Source organism: Macaca nemestrina, chromosome 6, assembly GCF_043159975.1.
Source record: "Macaca nemestrina isolate mMacNem1 chromosome 6, mMacNem.hap1, whole genome shotgun sequence".
Lineage (NCBI taxonomy): Eukaryota > Metazoa > Chordata > Mammalia > Primates > Cercopithecidae > Macaca > Macaca nemestrina.
In genome coordinates, this window is record NC_092130.1 from 75,375,635 (window position 1) to 75,396,493 (window position 20,859).

At 35.7% G+C, this 20,859-nt stretch overlaps 1 pseudogene; it reads right to left on the bottom strand.

Annotated features, from left to right (window-relative positions):
• Positions 1-19,999: 19,999 nt before the first annotated feature.
• LOC105471084 (ras-related protein Rab-9A-like) lies at positions 20,000-20,620 on the bottom strand (annotated as a pseudogene).
• Between the last annotated feature and the right edge of the window lie 239 nt (positions 20,621-20,859).

The following is a 20,859-nucleotide window of genomic DNA, read 5'->3' on the forward strand; positions in this document are numbered from 1 at the left end:
CGGATCTCAGCTCACTGCAAGCTCCGCTTCCCGGGTTCACGCCATTCTCCAGCCTCAGCCTCCCGAGTAGCTGGGACTACAGGCGCTGCCACCTCGCCCGGCTATTTTTTGTATTTCTTAGTAGAGACGGGGTTTCACCGTGTTAGCCAGGATGGTCTCGATCTCCTGACCTCGTGATCCGCCCGTCTCGGCCTCCCAAAGTGCTGGGATTACAGGCTTGAGCCACCGCGCCCAGCCCTCTGACTCAAATATTAATGTCCTCTGGCAACATCCTTACAGACACATTCAGAAACAATACTTTGCATCCTTCAATTCAATCAGGTTTACACTCAATATTAACCATCACACTAGTTGTGGTGATGTGCCCTATAGCCTACTTGGAGGATCACATGAGCCCAGGAGTTCAAGGCTGCAGTAAACTGTGATTGTGCTACCGCACTCCAGCCTTGGCAACAGACCAGGACTGTCTCAAAAAAAGAAAAGAAAAATTTATTTATTGAATAATTAACAAAATTAGTAAACATATTTAAATGAAATGAATAAAAATATAAAATGAACAAAATATCTATATTAAAGGAAGCTAACAGTGTTATTCGGTGTTATCCTGAAATACCTTCCCAAATGTAAAAAACATGCTATTATACAACTTGAATTGTATCAGTTAAAAAGAATAAATTAGAATCCAAAGGGTCAAATAATGAGTCAGTGTGCATCAGACAGAATGCTATGTCCTTTTCAGTGCTAGAATCTCTATCTTCCTTTTGTGCTGACAAAGAGGTTGATATGGAGTAAATTGATAATTCATATTATAATAAAACCTTGTTTTCAAAATAATACAATGGAGAAAATTTTTTTAGCTTTCCAAAAATAGACTATGTGGTTAAACCAACACATTTAAAATGATAGAATCACAATTTTACAAGATACAATGTTTAATAGTGGAGTAGGTTTTTTTTGTTTTTCCTTTTTTGTTAAAGCCTAAAACCTACTAAAAATGCTGTAAGACATCAAACGTTTTTTTAACTGGAGAAAAATAGTCTTATAATCTGATGTTTCTTATAGAATAAATTCTATATTAAGAACTACTGATCAGAGATCATTAAATTCCTACAAGTAAAAATACATATGAATGAGATAAATAGTAAATAATATAAAACTAAACATTGAATATAAAAAGATCAATGTTAAAACATTAAAGTGTTAAATTTAAAAATTGAATATAAAACAAAATTCAATATAGAAATTAAAGTATGTTCTCTGAAATAGATAGATATAGAATTGGAATATTTTATATGTATCTTCTAGAAAGTGTAAATCAAAAAAAACATAACTAATCATAAACAATTTTGGTTAGAGTCCTTTCAGTGTTTATCATAAAATATTTTGGCCACATTTGAATTAGTGTTGTATAGTCACACATATTGAAACTAACTAATAAAATTAGCTAGTGAAATTCTTGATAATTTCTTTAACCAAATAATAATTAAAATCATATGTTAAATTCCAACTGCAAGCAAACACACAAATAACCTATAATTGACTTCAAAGACAAAGTTTTCTAAGACCTAAAATATTTTGGATAACATAGCACATAACAATGGGGGGAAATTAAGACCAGTTAAACATATAGTATATCCAGTCAGAACTGAACTATGTTAACAACCCAGAAGCAGAGCCATAAAAAAGAATACATTTGTTTAAAGAAAATCAATATTACAATGACTATAATAAAATGCAGAGGTGAACAATTGATTTCCTAGAATTCATTTCTGAGAAATTAAAATGTGAAACAAAATATGTAATATATAAAGTTTAATTTTTATCTAATGTGCCAATTATCATCAAGTAGTTTAGCCACTAAGTGTCTAAATACTATAAATAGAAATATATTTCTTGCATTGATATTAATGTTGTATGGCAGGTCACTTCTAACATAGCCCCATGAGTGTCCACCTCCTAGCCCTTGTACATTTATGTAATCCTCAACCCTTAAGTGTGGGTGGGACTTAGGACTTGTGACATCTTTCTAGCCAATGCAACACTGCAAAAGTGATAGGATATTATGTCTATCTTTACTTTACATAAGGAAAGCCACCATAGTGGGAAGACCACATGGCAAGGAACTGAGGGCTGCCTCCAGCCAACAGCCAGCAAAAAGCTGAGGGGCCCAGACTAACAGTCATCCAGGAATTCAATCCTGCCAATAACAACACAAACTTGGAAGCGGATCCTGCCACAGTAGGGTCTTAAGCTCTGATTCCTTAATTCTGTTCTTATGAGAGACCCTGAAGCAGAGGACCCAGTTGAGCTGTGCTCAGACAGAAAGTGAACCACAGAAAATGTGCAATAACTAATGTATGTTGTTTTAAGTTGCTAAATTTGTGATAATTTGTTGTATCACAGTAGATAACCAATATATGGGAACTATTAACAACACAGTAATGACAACCAATATACAGGAACTATTAACAACACAATAATGACACACGTATTAATTTCAGAAATGGTAGAAGAAGATGACATTAGAAATGCAGAAAATGTCATAATTTTTCAACTTGTTTTCTTTTGTTTTGTTTAATGCAGGTTAAAGTATAAATTTAGAAGACTATAGTTCATTCTTTTCAGGTGTACAGATCCATGAGTTTTGATTAGTGTTTGCATTGTGTAACTACGACATGATGGAGATATAGAATATTTCCATCATTCCAAGTTTCCTTTCTGTGGTTACTGTCTTCTCCTAAACACTGTTACTGTCAATACTTACCTGATTTCTGACCCTATTGTTTATCCTTTTTCAGAATACCCTATACATTAAATCATACAGGATATAGCCTTTTGCATCTGGCTTCTTTTAATTCATATAATTTAGTAATAGTAGTAGTAGTAGTAGTAGTAGTAGTAGTAGTAGTAGTAGTAGTAGTAGTATTTTAGAGACAGGGTCTGTGATAGTTAATACTGAATGTCAACTTTATTGGATTGAGGATGCAAAATATTGATCCTGAATATGTCTGTGAGCATGTTGCCAAAGGAGATTAGCATTTGAGTCAGTGGGAAGGCAGACCCACCCTTAATCTGGTGGGCACAACCTAATCAGCTGCCAACATGGCTAGGATATAAAGCAGGCAGATAAATATGAAAAGACTAGACTGGACTAGACTCTCAGCCTACATCTTTCTCCATGCTGTATGCTACCTGCCCTTGAACACTGGACCCCAAGTTCTTCAGTTTTGGGACACGAACTGGCTCTCCTTGTTCCTGAGCTTGCAGACAGCCTATTGGGGACCTTGTGATCATGTGAGTTAATACTTAATAAAATCCCCTTGAATGAAGGGAAGGCCAGACTCCCTTGAGGAAGGAACTCACTACATTACCATGAGTTAATACTTAATAAAATCCCCTTGAATGAAGGGGAGGCCAGCTTCCCTTGAAGAAGGAACTGACTACATTACTGACAATTTATGCAGTGAATCTTTCTCCCATCCTTCCCCAAGGAGACCTCCGGCCTTTTGCCAGGGTAACTGCACTGGGCAAAGAGAAATCATCAGACATTTCAGGGACTACTGAACACTGGCTCTGAGCTGAAGTTGATTCCAGGAGACCCAAAATGTAATTGTGGTCCTCCAGTTAAAGTAGGGGATGTTGGAGGTCAGGTAATTAATAACGTTTTAGCTCAGGTCTGACTTACACTGGGTACAGTAGGTCCCAAGACTCATCTCTTGGTTATTTCCCCAGTGCCAGAACCCACAATTAGCACAGGCAAACTTAGAGGCTGGCAGAGCCCCTACATTGGCTCCCTGACTGGTAGAATGGGGCTACTATGGTGGGAAAGGCCAAATGGAAGGCATTAGAGCTGTCTGTACCTAGAAAAATAGTAAATAAAAAACAATATCACATCCCTGGAAGGATTGCAGAGATTAAAGCCACCATCAAGGACTTGAAAGACCTGGGGTGAGGATTCCCATCACATCCCCATTCAACTCTCCCATTTGGCCTGGACAGGAGAGAAATGGATCTTGGAGAACAACAGTGGATTATCATAAGCTTAACCAAGTGGTGCTTGCATTTGCAGCTACTTTGCCAGATGTAGTTTCATTGCTTGAGCAAATTGACACATCTCCTGGTACCTAGTATGCAGCCATTGACTTGGCAAATGTCTCTTTCTCCATTCCTGTCCATTAGGCACACCAGAAGCAATTTACCTTCAGCTGGCAAAGGCAGCAATATACCTTTACTGTCCTACCTCAGGGAGATATCAACTCTCTGGCTTTGTGTCATAATCTTATTCAGAGAGATCTTGATCACTTATCACTTCCGAAAGATATCACACTGGTCCATTATATTGATGACATTATGCTGATTGGATCCAGTAAGCAAGAAGTAGCAAATACACTGGACTTATTGGTGAGATATTTGCAAGCCTGAGAATGGGAAATAATCTGACTAAAATCCAGGGAACTTCTACCTCAGTAAAATTTCTAAGAGTCCAGTGGTGTGGGTACTGTCAAGATATTCCTTCTAAGGTGAAAGGTAAGTTGCTGAATTTGGCCCCTCCTACAACCAAGAAAGAAGCTCAATGCCTAGTGGTCCTATTTGGATTTTGGAGGCAACACATTCCTCATCTGTGTGTGTTACTCCAGCCCATTTATTGATTGACCCGAAAGGTTGCCATTTTTGAGTGGGATCCAGAACAGGAGAAGGCTCTCTAACAGATCCAGTCTGTTGTGCAAGCTGCTCTACCACTTGGGCCATATGACCCAGCAGATCCAATGGTGCTTGAGGTGTCAGTGGCAGATAGGGATGCTGTTTGAAGCCTTTGGCAAGCTCCCATAGGAAAATCAAGCAGAGGCCTCTAGGATTTTGAAGCAAGGCCCTGCCATCTTCTGCAGATAATTACTCTCCTTTTGAGAGACAGCTCTTGTCATGTTACTGGGCTTTGATGGAAACTGAACGTTTGACTATGAGTAATCAAGTCACCATGCGACCTGAACTGCTTATTACAAACTGGGTGCTTTCTGACCCATTTAGCCATAAAGTGGGTCATGCTCATCAGCATTCCATCTTTAAATGGAAGTGGTATATACGTGATCAGGCTGAAGGAGGTCCTGAAGGCACAAGTAAGTTACATGAGGAAGTGGCTCAAATTCCCGTGGTCTCCACTCCGACCACCCTACCTTCTCTCCCCCAACCTTCACCGATGGCCTCATGGGGAGTTCCCTATGATCAGTTGACAGAGAAAGAGAAAACTAGGGCCTGGTTCACAGATGGTTCTGCACGATATGCAGGCCCTACCTGAAAGTGGACAGCTGCAGCACTACAGCCCCTTTCCAGGACATCCCTGAAGGACATCAGTGAGGGGGAATCTTCCCAGTGGGCAGAACTTCAAGCAGTGCACCTGATTGTGCACTTTGCATGGAAGGAGAAATGGCCAGATGTGTGATTATATACTGATTCATGGGCTGTAGCCAATGGTTTCACTGGATGGTCAGGGACTTGGAAGAAGCATGGTTGGAAAATTGGTGACAAAGAAATTTGGGGAAGAGGTATGTGGATGGACCCCTCTGACTGATCAAAAACTGTGAAGATATTTGTATCCCATGTGAGTGTTCACCACAGGTGACCTCAGCAGAGGAAGATTTTAATAATCAAGCAGATAGGATGACCCATTCTGTGGGCAACACTCAGGCTCTTTCCTCAGTCACCCCTGTCATCATCCAATGGACCCATGAACAAAGTGGCCATGATGGCAGGGATGGAGGTTACACATGGGCTCAGCAACATGGACTTCCACTCACCAAGGATGACCTGGCTATAGCCACTGCTGAGTGCACAATTTGCCAGCAGCAGAGACCACACTGAGTCCTCAATATGGTGCCATTCTTCGGTGTCATCAGCCAGATTCCTAGTGGCAGGTTGATTATATTGAACCTCTTCCATCATGAAAAGAGCAGAGATTTGTCCTCACTAGAATAGATACTTACTCTCTAGATATGGGTTTGCCTATTCTACATGCAATGCTTCTGCCAAGACTACCATCCATGGACTCACAAAATGCCTTATCCACTGTCATGGTATTCCACACAGCACTGCCTTTGACCAAGGCACTCACTTTATAGCTAAAGAAGTGTGGCAGTGGGCTCATGCTCATGGACTTCTCTGGTCTTACCATGTTCCCCATCATTCTGAAGCAGCTGGATTGAAATAACGATAGAATAGACTTTTGAAGTCACAATTACAACACCAACTAGGTGACAATACTTTAAAGGGCTGGGGAAAAGTTCTCCAGAAGGCCATGTATGCTCTGAATCAGCATTCAATGTGTGGTATTGTTTCTCCTATAGCCAAGATTTATGGTACCAAAAATCAAGGATTGGAAGCGGAAGTGACACCACTCACCATCATCCTTCGTGATCTACTAGCAAAACTTTTGCTTCCTGTTTCCACATTACATTCTGCTGGCCTGGAGGTCTTAGTTCCAGAGGGAGGAATGCTGCCACCGGGAGACACAACAATGATTCCATTAAAGGAAGTTAAGATTGCCAGCTGAACACTTTGGGCTCCTTCTACCTTTAAGTCAACAGGCTAAGAAGGAAGTTACAGTGTTGGCTGTAGTGATTGACCCAGACTATCAAGATGAAATCAGTCTACTACTCCACAATGGAGGTAAGGAAGAGTATGCATGGAATACAGGAGATCCATTAGGGCGTCTGTTAGTATTACCATGCTCTGTGATTAAGGTCAGTAGAAACTACTACAGCCAAATTTAGGCAGGACTGCAAATGGTTCAGACTTCAGGAATGAGTAATTTGGGCCACTCCACAAAGAAAAAAACAACAACAAAAAACAAACAAACGAAACACACACACACACACACACACACACAACCTTCTGAGGTGCTTGCTGAAAGCAAAGGGAATACAGAATGGGTAGTAGAAGAATGTAGTCATCAATACCAGCTGCGACCACATGACCAGTTGCAGAAATGAGAAATGTAATTGTCATGAGTATTTCCTCCTTTTGTTAAAAACATATTTGTGCATGTATATACTTATACTAAGAAAGTATCTTTATTTCACTTTTCTTTTATCAGGTGACATAATATTTGTTGACTTTATGTCAGCATTTAGATACTGTTAACTTTATGTGATAGCATTTGGGTTGGGGATTAGTGCATTTTCGGTTGTACAAAGGGTAGTCATATTATGTTAGCCGTAATTATGACCCTATTATTGTCTTTATTAGAATATTATCTGTGATCTCAAGAGATGTGTATGGGTTCAATTTCAAGTTGACAATGGATGGACTTGTGATGGTTAATACTGAATGTCAACTTGATTGGATTGAGGATGCAAAGTGTTGATCCTTGGTGTGTCTGTGAGGGTGTTGCCAAAAGAGGTTAACATTAGAGTCAGTGTGCTGGAAAAGGCACGGCCACCCTTAATCTGGGCGGGCACCATCTAATCAGCTGCCAGAGCAGCTAGAATACAAAGCAGGCAGAAAAAAAGCCTCCCAGCCTCCATCTTTCTCCATGCTGGATGCTTCCTGCCCTCGAACATTGGATGCCTTCCTTCAGTTTTGGAACTCAAACTGGCTCTCCTTGCTTCTCCACTTGCAGAAAGCCTATTGTGGGACCTTGTGATCATGTGAATTAATATTTACTAAACTCCCCTTTATATCTATATCTTATTAGATCTCTTTATTTAGAGAATCCTGACTAATACAAGGTCTCATTCTGTTGCCCAGGCTGGAGTGCTGTGGTACAGTCATAGCTCACTGCAACCTTGAACTCCTGGGCTCAAGTGTTCTTCCTACCTCAGCCTCTTAAGTAGCTCGGACTACAGGTGAGTGACAACACACCTTGCTAAGTTTTTAATTTTTTTGTAGAGATGAGGTATTGCTATGTCAGCCAGGGTGGTCTTGAACTAATGGTGTCAAACAATCCTCCTACCTCAGCCTTCCGGATTACTAGGATTGCATGCATGAGCTACCACACTCAACTTGCAGAATGTTTTCTGAGAGTCTTCATAATGTTTCATTTATCTATACTCATTTATTTTTATTGTTGAGTAACAGTTCATCGTATAAATATTAAATATTTCTTTGTGGATAGTTAAGTTTTTCTAGGGATTGGCTACTTGAATAAATCTCCCGTCAACATTAACATACAGAAACATAGTGTTGACATGTTTCTTTTTTTCTCTTAAGAAAACACCTAACAGGGAGACTACAGGTTCATATAGTCTTGCTTTCATATAGTCTTAACTTTCATATAGTCTTAACTTTCATATAGTTCATATAGTCTTAACTTTCTAGGAGAACATCAGCTGAGCCTCCAGATGAGTACTCAGCCTAGGTTGACACCTTAATTTCAGCTTTGTAGATTACCCAGCTAAGTCATTTCCAGAGGCTTGAGCCACAGAAAGTAAGAGATAATACATGTGTGTCATGTGCTGTGTTTGTGGCTGTTTGTTATGCAGCATAGAAGACTAATACTGTAGTTGACCTATCTTTGTTGTTGTTATCCTCTGTGTACCATAGAGCTCAGATTCCTCCAGCAATGGGCTTGTCTTCCCTGGACATTCTTTGTGCTCCTGTTCTACTTCAAATTTCTGCAGACCCTACATGCCTGCACCTCCAAGAGGGCCTGTAAGCCTCTGATACTGTGAAGTGCACATTTGCCACCTTCCTCTCTCTCCTCCCACCCATGGAAGCCAATATCTGCCTTGTATCTGTAGTGGACCTTGGACAGGCAACAGTTTAGTTTCCTGCTCTACACCAGTGTAGATCTTTGCCTTTTATGAATGCAGACTCTGGGTTCAAGACATTTTCCTGCCCACTTATGTGGGCAGAGAGCATTTGTTCGGTTCCTTCCCCCGAAGCAGTGGATCATTGCTGGTTCTTGGGAGTTGAGAGGGATGTTTCCTATTCCTCCTTTAGAGACAGATGGCTTGGTTTCTACCTTCCCCCAACAGATTGGTGTGTGGTGAGAGGTTATGATACCCCTATTGAGGCAGTTTGGGATTTTTACTTTGTAAGAGAGGAGGATTTAAGGAAGTGGGCAGTATTTTGTGTCACTATTTGAGGAGCAGATGGTCACCTCTTACATGTCTGCTCTTACCATTAAAAGGGGCTCTTTCCAGTCTCTTTTCCTGCTTGCAGTGTTTTTATTAGCACTTGGCAGAGATCCATGGAGACAGCTTATTATTGGGAGTGAACTATTCTGTGTCTAGAGCTCCAAGTTATTCTAATCTGACACACTAATCCATACTCACTCTAGGAATTCAATGAATTTTTTTCTCAGCTTAATTTTATTCACTTCTATGGTAACCTCTTTCTCCTGTATTTTAGCAAAGAGAATTGAATATGCGTTCTGTTTTGTCACTGGATAGAATTTATGTTGCTTAGTTACTGTATGTCCTCTGCTCTCTGATGGGTTCAAGGAAACTTATTTTGTAGAACACCGGCTATTTTTATTGTTAGTATAGGAGCAATGTTATCTTGCAGATTTCTGCATCTTAAATGAAACCAGAAATTCTGCTTTATTTTTCTATACCTGTATTCCACAATCAGAATTAATACAGTGTAATAAAAAAAAATGTGTTTAATAAAGGATAATAGCTTTCCTAAATTGGATCAATTTTCTTAAAATCAGTGTGAGACCTTGTATTTTCTGGGAAAATGCCATTCAAAGTACCCCTAAGAAAACAAGGTATCACCAAGATTAGGGCAGTGTTAAAAGGTAAAATTTGAGTTTCGAAAACCATTTGTGTAGTAAAGCTGTCCTTTCTCATCACACACACACACACACACACACACACACACACACAGAGACACATACAAAACACATAAAGTTTTACATAATAATGGTTGACTTAACTTTGTGGAAACTCTCAATATTGTATGAGCCATAAAGACTATTGCACTGAGTAGGCAAAATGCTTTCGACACACTGAAACAAATGTCTCTGCTTTGTAGTGATGAAAACAACAAAGTCTGTTAGAAATTGGTTGCAATTACTATCTGGACTTTGGAACATTATAAAAAAAAAAATCTGCTTCTTTGATTTGTCATCTAGGTAAAAGAGAATGCCAGAGTACGTATGCATATATGTATAAATTTTTCCCTTCACGATTAGGAGCGTGATTTTGTTGACTTATATATCTAGAAGAAACATTATTTATGGTAGAATTAGCCATATCTAGGAAAAATTTGGTTTGTGAATTTTTATTATTCAGTATTGGAGGATTCAGATAATAGTACACTTGGTTAGTCAACCAAGTGTGTTTATAGGTTATGTAACCAATTACCAATGTAGAAAATATAGTGTGACATTCTGTGATACAAAAATTTTAAATGAGAAGAAATTTTAAATAGGGGCAAGTATTTGAATAACTATGAAAAAGAACCAATACAGAAACAGCTTGTAAACATTATACCATACAAGACTAGTGCAGAAGGATGAATATTTTTGCTTAATTCAATCAACTGTGTAGTTCTCAAACTACAGAAAACTCATACTAAATGCAATTCCATCTTTTCTGTCTTCAAAAAATATGTGAGCTTGAATCACCTCCTCTGAGATTGCAGCCTGTGGTTTCTGAGAGTACAGGTGATGTCAAAATCACTGAGCTTGACCTCTATAACTTTCAACTTTATCAGAAGGAAGCAGAGTAGAGTTGACTAGGAAATATACAGAAGGAAGACCGAGAGAAATGATGGTTTGCAAAATTTAAAGAATTTTATAGATATAGTTCTGTTTTAACTTCAGTTGATTCTTGCAGCATGCATGTCATCAGCTCTACATCTTGGGTATGGAAATCTGAGAAGAGATTTATAAGCCTCCATTTATACGGAAAATACGTTTTTTAAAATGTATTGCTTATTTAGACATGGATGCTTCTTGAGCTTTATCATTTAAAATGAAGGTTTGCTTATAATGTGCTGTCTGGAAAATAGCTAATTAGAACAGAGAACTGATTGCAAACTGAATTGCACTGTTTAAATGTAATATCCATTTTGCTTGTTTCTTTATTTTTTAAGTTTTGTTTTTCTTTGTTTCATTTTCTTCCCTTTGAAAAAAGAAAATCCTGCCGATCAATAAATGTATTATCGGGACTCTTAAAAACGGGCTAAAGCTACTTAAAACAGTTTGTGATAGCCAACATTTTATAACCACAGTTTCCTTTTATTTTCTTGAATATGAAGTAACAATAATAATAAACAATAACAACAATAGTTAGTGCTTATTGTTCCAGGCTTGTGTGGAGTAATTTATTTAATCCCTTCGAAGTGTGTTTTTATTCCCATTTTATGGATGAGAAATATGAAGTACGGAGAGGTTATTTAACTTACCAATGGTTCTGTGGGCAGTAGTGACAGTAATTGAAACTAGTAGGATTCAAGACCAAGCAGTTTACTTCTAGAACCAACATACTTATCTCTATAGAATTTGTATGAGAATGATAATAATTACTTGAGTATGCAAATAATTACTCTAGTATGACATAACATAAAATAGAGAAACACACTGACTAGGAAACTTTTATAACCTGAGCTCCAGTCTTCAAAATTACCAACTAATTTGATTAAATGTTAGTGTTACAGTTTACTAAATATCTAAACTCCTCCAAATTTAACCTCTAACTTCATCAAAGAAGTTTCTTACTTTCTTAATAAGGCATATCACTTTTAATTGTTCTACCTTGAGGCTATAAAATTATTATGACTTTTATGGTTTTATTAAAATCTGTGATTAAAAAAGCCAAAGTATTTTGAAACATCTCATTTATATTATTATTAGCAAAGCTCACTGAGACATGAAATGACATGTTGGTAACAAACAGAAGATGAAACTGTAAAATCCTGACCAGTCCTCTTCAGTAAGGTTCTTACAAGGCTCCTGCTGTGCACCTGTGTCAAGAAGTCTGATTCTGCCAAGATGATTGAATGCTAAAATGTTAAACCAGGCTATTGGCAATTTAAAATTATACACTGAATCCCTCTGTGAATATTTGCAGCTTCAACTTCCAGTTTTAATTTACTCCAGTGAGCAATTCTCCCATTAAAGACTCAATATTTGTTAGACCACTGTAATAAAACCTTCAAACATTTTGCCTCCAAATACAATATTTGCTTCAAATAAACTTTTGGTATTAATTCATCACTCATGTGTTATAAAATATGTTAGGCAGGTAATTAGGGTTTTCTTTTAACTCCCTGTGAGCCTCCAGTAGCATAAACAAAGTACAAAGTAAGGAGAAAAAAATGCCTACTTAATTAAACACATGTGGGAAGAGATTGCTGCATAAACACACACTTACATATACCTATACACACATAAGTTAATATTCTTTGGGTTCACAAAATACATTTTCTTTGGCAAATTAACTTATCAAAATGTAACATGTGACAAAAAAATTAAGACATATTCTGGTTATGAATATACTACCATAGCATGTAATTTTAATTTCCTCAGAAGGAAGTTGTGGCAATGCATCCTATTCCATAAGTAAAGAATAGTAACTGAGGCCATTTTTCTTTCTCTCAATTTCAGCCACTCTTACCTAGGAAGAAATAAATGGTTCTTGAATCTAATTTTCAACTTTTCTAAGCATTTTTCTTGTTCTTCCTAGAGAGCTGTAGGAACATTTTTTTAGTGAATAGCTTACTAAATGGCAAATTTACATGACCAGTTTTAATTACATATTGAAATGAAATGTAAAGATACATGATTAAGTTGATAAAAAAATTAAATTTAACCACCATTTTCTCAGCTTTTTTCAGTTTCCAAATTATGTATCTCATCACTGGTTGATGTTTCTAATCTTCCTATATACTAATTCTTTTCAAAAATATACTCTACATTTCTACTTTTGATTTTTCTGAAGGATTATATTCAATTATTTTCATTCCCTTGTTATTTTTGTGCTTTCCTTTTTATTTATTTGTAATTTCCTTTTATATCAGTGATAAATATATTTAAACAAAAAAATCTCTGAATTTCCATTTGGATTTGAATATATTAAGTAATGATTATAAAGTATAAATAGCCGAATAGCCAAATAACTGATATATTTAATGTTTTCCATTTTTAGAACTAAAGTATATCGCTAATCACTTTTACAGGCTTTCTCATTGTTCCTTTTATTCCGCTTTGAGAATTTTCTTAATTCTAATTCTTCTTTAATTTTCAGTGGAAGGACACAGCAGCCGATAGATTCTCCACATGTAGAGATAGTTGATTTGAGGAGTTTTTTTTGTTTGTTTAAATTATGCTTTCCTTATATACATTCTAATAGATTTCCAAAATTCCAACCTGCCATTTATTGCCTATGATACTTTTCTAAATGGGACTCAAATATTCTTCAAGATAATTCAAGAATATTAAGTTATTGCTATTTCACACATACACCTTAGAGTATAATATCATACTTTAGCCATTAGTTTTACTATCATTGGAAAATAGATTTTGGAGCTATTTCCAAGCTTTTTGAACTCTTCAATCAAAGATTTATTATATCAATAATGAAATAACCTCATAGAGCAGGAGTTCAGAACATCAAGTTTAAATTCTGCTTTATGATATACATTTTTACCATTTCCTAGTAATATTTGCTAAAGGAATCTTTTTTCTGTCCCTTATTGATTCCACTGCATCTACTACTATTGAAATTCTACTATCAAAGAATTCACATAAAAGGTAACTCATATATATATCAATATTGACAAGTTTCTTTTTCCTTGACAGATCGTGTAAGGCCTTCATGTGTTTGAAAAAAATTTAATACCAATGAATTAAGTGGAGTGGCTGTGGAAACATAGGGAAACATAAAGTGAATTCCATGATTTAGAAGAAAAAAAAGTAATCTATGCCTAAAATATCAGTGGTGTAATTATCGGATTTGAAAATAATCCTCTGCCTAGTACATGTTATGCTGTGCTTCACGCATGAACCATTTAAAAGATTTATATAACAAGTTTCACAAATTCTGCATGCCAAAGTTCAGATAAATCCAAAATGATATGAACATAAACAACTGGCTATACATAAAAAATTATATATATACATCTATAAAATATATCTACATAGATATACAAAAGTCTGCAGAGAAGACGAATTGTATAAATATATATATATATATATATATATATATATAGAGAGAGAGAGAGAGAGAGAGAGAGAGAGATTTACATGTTTGAATCCACTGAAATTAGGAAAGTTCTAGTGTATACCTATACTTTTATTACTGCCTCCAAATTTTGGGAGCACCAACCAATCCTGCCTTTTGGCTCTTGACTTCATTTCACAATACACACAAGATAATGTTCTAGTCTGGAGTCAAAAAGAAAAGATTACTTCTGACATACAGATAGAGCTTAGGCGTGTACTTCATTTTAAGATACCCATGAACAAAACATCTCTCCTCTTTGTTAGCCTCAACACTTTAGAAGTTAACTCACTAAAGATTATTTGACAGTGATTGCTTCCCAAATGAAGTCAACAAGCTCCTCAGTATCTTCACAGTGCTGCAATAGCCACTTTATTTGCTCTCAACCAAAGCCAACACAACCCTTTCAAAACAAACAACATATCCACCTTAAGCTGCAATAGCTCCAATTATTTACACTTAAGATTCATGGCATCTATCTCTCTTGTTTTTTTGTTTAGTAATATTCTGGTTAGATTTTCTCATTTAATAAGCTCATCACCTAAAAATAAGATCTGCTTTACTAGACCAATAGTTGATATCAACCTGGGTGAATCCAAACCTCATGCAGACAAATATTCCTATATCCTAGCCTCTTGAGTGATTTGATCTGATCCTTTATTTTCCACAACCATATCTGAATTTTATCATTATTGGCAACTGTTCTTCCTCTGGTATCTGAAATTCAAAACTCTTACAATCTAAGTACAATTATGCATCCTATTCTCACTCTTTTATTTCTATTCTACTCTAGTTACTAACCTCATTAAATCGTACTCATTTACCTGCACTCTTCAACTTCTAATCTATCAGTATCAACCAATCTTTACTGATGTCTTTCTTTGTTTACATACCATAGTCTATCACATTTATAATAACTTGATATTTCAATGGCGAACTTTATTGACTCATTGTCAGTGTTGGATATGGCAAAACTCAACCTTGAAGTAACTTAACTAGAAAATATTAACTATAACCTTAGTATTCATAGCAAGGCTGGAGAAGATAACTATCATACATTATTAATTTTTAGCTTTAAACTCCACTGCTATCTTAGCCTTGCCACACAATTCATAATTCCTAGTCAGCACTAACTCCCATGTTGCTCAGCAACTTTTATAACCTTGTGCACTCTCTTAAATATAAGTAATATCCATTTACATCATGTTCCTTCGAGGTATATATGAGCATAAACACATCTTAAAGGAATTAAATGGCCACCTCTGGCTTTCTAAAAGATTTTGACACTAACATGAAACCATGCAAATAATTTTTTTTGTAGATCACTTGAAGGATGACACTCTTCTGTCAGAACTAAGTTCTATTTTTATTGAATATTACAATATTAGATAGCCCAATTTTAAATAATCTAAATATTTCTGAGCACTAAAATAAAAATATTCAAAATGTATTAATCACATTCAGTCAACAAATTATGAAAGGATTTTAAATAATTTGGCTTCAGTGACTTAACATTTTTAAAGAAATCAAAACCATCAAAAGAAGAACATAATTAAAAACATTTATATAGAGTTAATTTTAATTTTTTTTAGTAGGAGCAATAAAGAAGCTTGGATTGGAAATTTGATGAAATTAAATATGTTAGGGGTTGAGTTAAAGTTCATCAAGAAATGAACAATTAAGTTAAAATTTTGATAGATCAGTATCAGGTCCCATTGATGTGTCTACTCTTTTTATTCATCATACCAACAAATATTAAAGCAACAAATTTAATAGCTAAGTTAGGAAGCAAGCTACATGTACTATAGTTGTGCTTGTTTGTAGTGGACAAAATGAAAATACTGAGAAGGCAAACTTCACCTCGGATGATCTTTTTAAAATGTCTATTTTTATTTTTACTAAACAAATAACTGTACTTACGGGGCATGATGTGATGTTTTGATATATATGTATATTGTGGAATTTTTAAGAGAGTAAAATGGTAGTTATCAGAGCCTGGGGAGGTAATGGGGAGATGTCTATCAAAGGGTACAAAGATTCATTTTGACTGCAGAAAGAAGTGTTTGAAATCTACTGCATAATGTGGTGACTATAGTTAATGACATAATGTATACCTCTCAGGATCTGATATCTAAGTTTGTAACAACTCTTTTCTGTAGTTCTTGAATTTAGCCCTTTAATTATTGCTGGTTAGAACATCTAGATTACAAATGTTTATGCATTCTTTCAGTCCTCTCCGCCTATTATTTCTTGAGTCCAGAAAGACAAACCTCAAAGAATGTACACTATAACAGCCCCTGTTCATTAATTTAAAGTGAGGACACTTTTCATCTCTATAAAATTAAAATGACTGTTCACAAACCATAACAAATCTCAAATAATTTAATGATTTTGAAGGTAGAATTTCTGTCTGCACTATTGATTTTTGAAGAAATTTAACTAAATTAGATGTAAAGCATAATATTAATTGATGACTTTGGGGAATGACTAATCTACTCCTATTAAGAAGTCAATTAAACCTAATGGGTATTAGCACTGGTTTACATAACTGGGTTGTTAACACAGCAAGTCAAAACTGAACAAATTGACAATGAGTTTTAATAGTAAATTAGACTATTTGCCATTTTGTACTAAAGTAGTTTTGGGAAGTATACAATTTATAAAGTGATTGGAGAACTTGACATTTTCTATCATATGTTACTTAGTTTTGAGGTACAGGACTTTCAGTAGATACAGGGAAGAAATTTATGATTTTCTATAATAGTGATTATAATTTATTGAGGCTTATCAAGTATTAATTACTGTTCTAAGCTCACACACATGCTCTTACTTGAACATTACACAAATATTCTTAGGTAGCACATATCTGTAATTCAAATAAATTTAGGCTTAAAGCATTTAAGTAATTTGACAAAAGTTAAACTCCGAGCAAAATGAGAACTAATATATAATCTCATACTTGTGCCAATAAATTATTATAGTTTTTTTCTACTATGTTAACTAGTTTTTACATAGCTATATGTGTACTATTCATTTGTATATATAATAAAATGTATAATATTCATTTTCACAAAAAATAGATTTCACCTGCTAAAACTCCCTCCTGTGAAAACTATAACTTTTACTTGTTTTATGTGACTATGCAAGATCTGGGAGAAAACAAAGATGTACAATATCCAGATTGGTAGTCAAGCCTGAGCATTAAAGTTTGAGGAGCTGAATATTATATAGCAGAAGGGGAAGCATAAGATAATGCACGTTAAAGGGAGAAACACTTGTAGTAAATTGTTTGATTTTGCTGAATATTCTGATTCAGAGACAAATCTTGCAATTTATATCACCAGATGTGAAAGTATGAATGCAATATTTAAAGCTGTAGCAGTTTTTGGTTGTCAAATTTAAGTGTCATTAAAGATATATTATTTCTGATTTCTAAATTTTAGAAGACACTGTTGCTAAAAGCAATGCCAAGTGATTTTTAAATCAAATGGATAACATCCAATCTTATTGAGGCAGCAAATATACTCACCAGCTACTGTTACAGAATTCTATACAACATTGCATAGAATAATATCCTTCTAAAGTTGCACCCATCCTAATTCCATATACCTGTAAATATGTTAACTCACACAGCAAAAGGGCCTTGGTCTAGGGGATTAAGTTAAGCATCCTGAGATGTGGTTATTGACCCAGGTTATTCAGATGGGACTATTGTAATCATGAAAGTTCATATAAGATGCCAGCAAGAAGGTCAAAGAGAAGGAGAAGTAACAATGGATGCAAAGATTGTAGATATGCAAGGAAGTGCCCACTCGCCAAGTAATGCAGACAGCCTCTGGAAACCAGAAAAGACAGAAAAATTCACTTTCTCTTAGAGTTTCCAAAAGAAACTCAAACCTCTTGGCACCTTGATTTGAAAACTTCTGACCTTTGAAAGTGTAAGATAATAAATTTATATTTTTTTAAAGCCACCAAGTTTGTGGTAATTTGTTACAATATCAATAGGAAACTAATAAAAAGTCTAAATTATTTTCTAACCCTATAAAGAATCTCCAGTTTTTAGCAGTCAATAAGAATGCTACTCAGATCTTATTAAGTAATTCTGTCAGGACTTGCTTCTTGACATAGCAATGAAGTACATGATGGCAAGAGTCCAAGTCTTGGAAAGTAGTAAGCTGTGGTTAGCCCTTTTTGTCAGGATTCTCTGAGTCTCTTTTCTGTCTGTTCTTGGTTTTTGCTCATTGTAAAACTTGTCTGATCTAATTATCTTCAGGTTACAAGGTTGGGTCTGTTACTTCTAAATAGTCTTTAGTCTTGGTTGAGATAGCACACCAATGGAAGGTCAAAACAATATCTTGGTAAAGTGTTAAAAAGTTCCAACTTTTATTTTTCCAGAGAAGTATTCAAAAAATATAAATGGTGTTTTGATAGTATATTTAAAAACATCTCAGTCTTGTCCTGCAAGCAAGTTATCTCTCCTCTCCTTGGAGTTCCTGATAAATGGGAAATCAATTAATGCTCTATTAAAAATGAGCCTAATGCCCATACCCAAATGTCATATAGTAGGATCAACATCAGTGATTAAGACCAAAAATTTAAGCTAGACTTTCCAGATTTTTAAGGCCTGTATTCAAAGTACATTTATAACTACATTCTCAGCTGCCACCTAAAGAAAGGAAAAGAAACAAAGGGTTCTGATAGATTAGTCTATTTTCTCTAAAAATGCAATGTGGCAACAAAATAAAGAATAGGATTTAAAAAAAAAAAAAGGATAATGTGACTGATCTGCCTTGAAGAACCAGTTCTGCCTTAATTTATTCATCTCACGTGTCAGAGAGGAATGTAAATTAAGAAATAATATATAGATTTATGGTTGGTAATAATAGCAGCCTAGCCAACTAGTCACATGTCCAAATTAATGTTCTTGAACTTTGAATTATCAGATTCACACTTCTTCCTTCTTTTGGCAAAAGAGAAAACAGGTGAGCAATGACAGACCTTTAGGAAATAAAGATCTGGAAAAACTTCTCTCTATGATATATATCAATTGATATGTCAATTGTAAAACAGAGGAAAACATGTTGAATATATTGATCAACTTAGAATTTTACATAATACCTATTGTATTAGACCATTCTTGCAATGCTATAAAGAATATTAAGACTTGGAAATTTATAAAGGAAAGAAGTTTAATTGGCTTACAGTTCTGCAGGCTGTACAGAAAACATAGGGGCATCTGCTTCTGGGGAGACCTCAGGAAGCTTACACTCATGGCAGAATGTAAAGGGAGAGGAAGTACATCACATAGTGAAAGCAGGAAAAAGATAGAGAGAGGAGGTGCCACACTTTTTTTTCCAAATACATTAGATTTTAATGTTTAATATCTAATATTATTGCTTTTGGATATATATTTCCCTGAACCAAGAATACAGTGATAATTGCATAAAAAGATACACATATAAAAAGTAGTTCTCCATTTTCCCAGGAAAAAATTCACGCATAATTTCTAGAATAGTTAAGTTTCTTGTTTTAATTGTAATTGAAGTCTTTACCATCTCATGTATTAGCTATGTGACTTACATATTTAAATTAATGTTATTAAACAACTGTTGCAATTTATAAATGTAAAGTGCCATTATTCAGTAAATAGACTCCTCCATGAGTGGATGTGTTCCTTCTCCCACCAACTATTGAAGCAGAAATATACATTAGTTTAATTTTATTCATAGATGATACACTGCTGCAAATGCTAATTCTCTTTCCATTCCCATGTTGATTTTGTGTATACCTGTGAGTTGTTCAGAATGCATCAACAATGTCTTTAACGATCAACATTAAGATGAGCTGGGCTTGGGCTTTCGATGAAGACTGACCAATGGTTTCGATGAAGTCAGATCATCACTGTCTGAATCAAGTGATCTGACCTATCCCTGGTAGCAAGAACTTTTTGAAGTCCCTTTTCAAATGCTACTGCCACATTTGTGGCATCTTTTGCACTTGTTTCAAATTAAGGATAGTCGCTGTCATCCCTACACCAGGCTTGGGCTTCTTCTGCAGACACCTGCTGTTCGCTATGTCAGTCTTGTTACCCAAAATCACAAAAGGAAAGCTTTTGGGTTCTTCCACATCAGCAAAATATATGAATTATTTCTTCCAGTTACTCAAGTTCTGGAAGCTTTGGAATTATCAACACTAAAAGTAAGCAGGCAGCAGTCACAACCTCTGTAAAATGGCATCCTCAGGCTTCAGAATCGCTCCTGACCTGCTGTGTCCCAATTCTACATGGTACCAAAATATCCATCCACTTCCAAATCTTTACTTAAAAATTCTACACCTATTGTATGGAAGAACTGGGTATCAAACTTACTAGTTACATATCTGTTCATAAGACAACTCTTCCCAACTTCACCATCTCCAAACAGAATTACTTTAAAAAGGGATGATTTTCCTGCCATTGTTAATGTCAAGAGCTTTGGTTTCAGAACTCTTAATTGTTCAACTCAATCATCATTATCTCCTAGTGTTGTTGAGAAGATTCACTCAAATGACAGGGAGAAAGTATTTCATCACAATGCCAGGCTCATTATAGGAGTGCAAGAAATTTCTCATGGCCACACAGACCTCTGGGCTGGCCCATCTGAGTGCAATGAAACAGAAAGAGGATTGGGACCTGCCGAGCAGAAGGTGGAAGTGG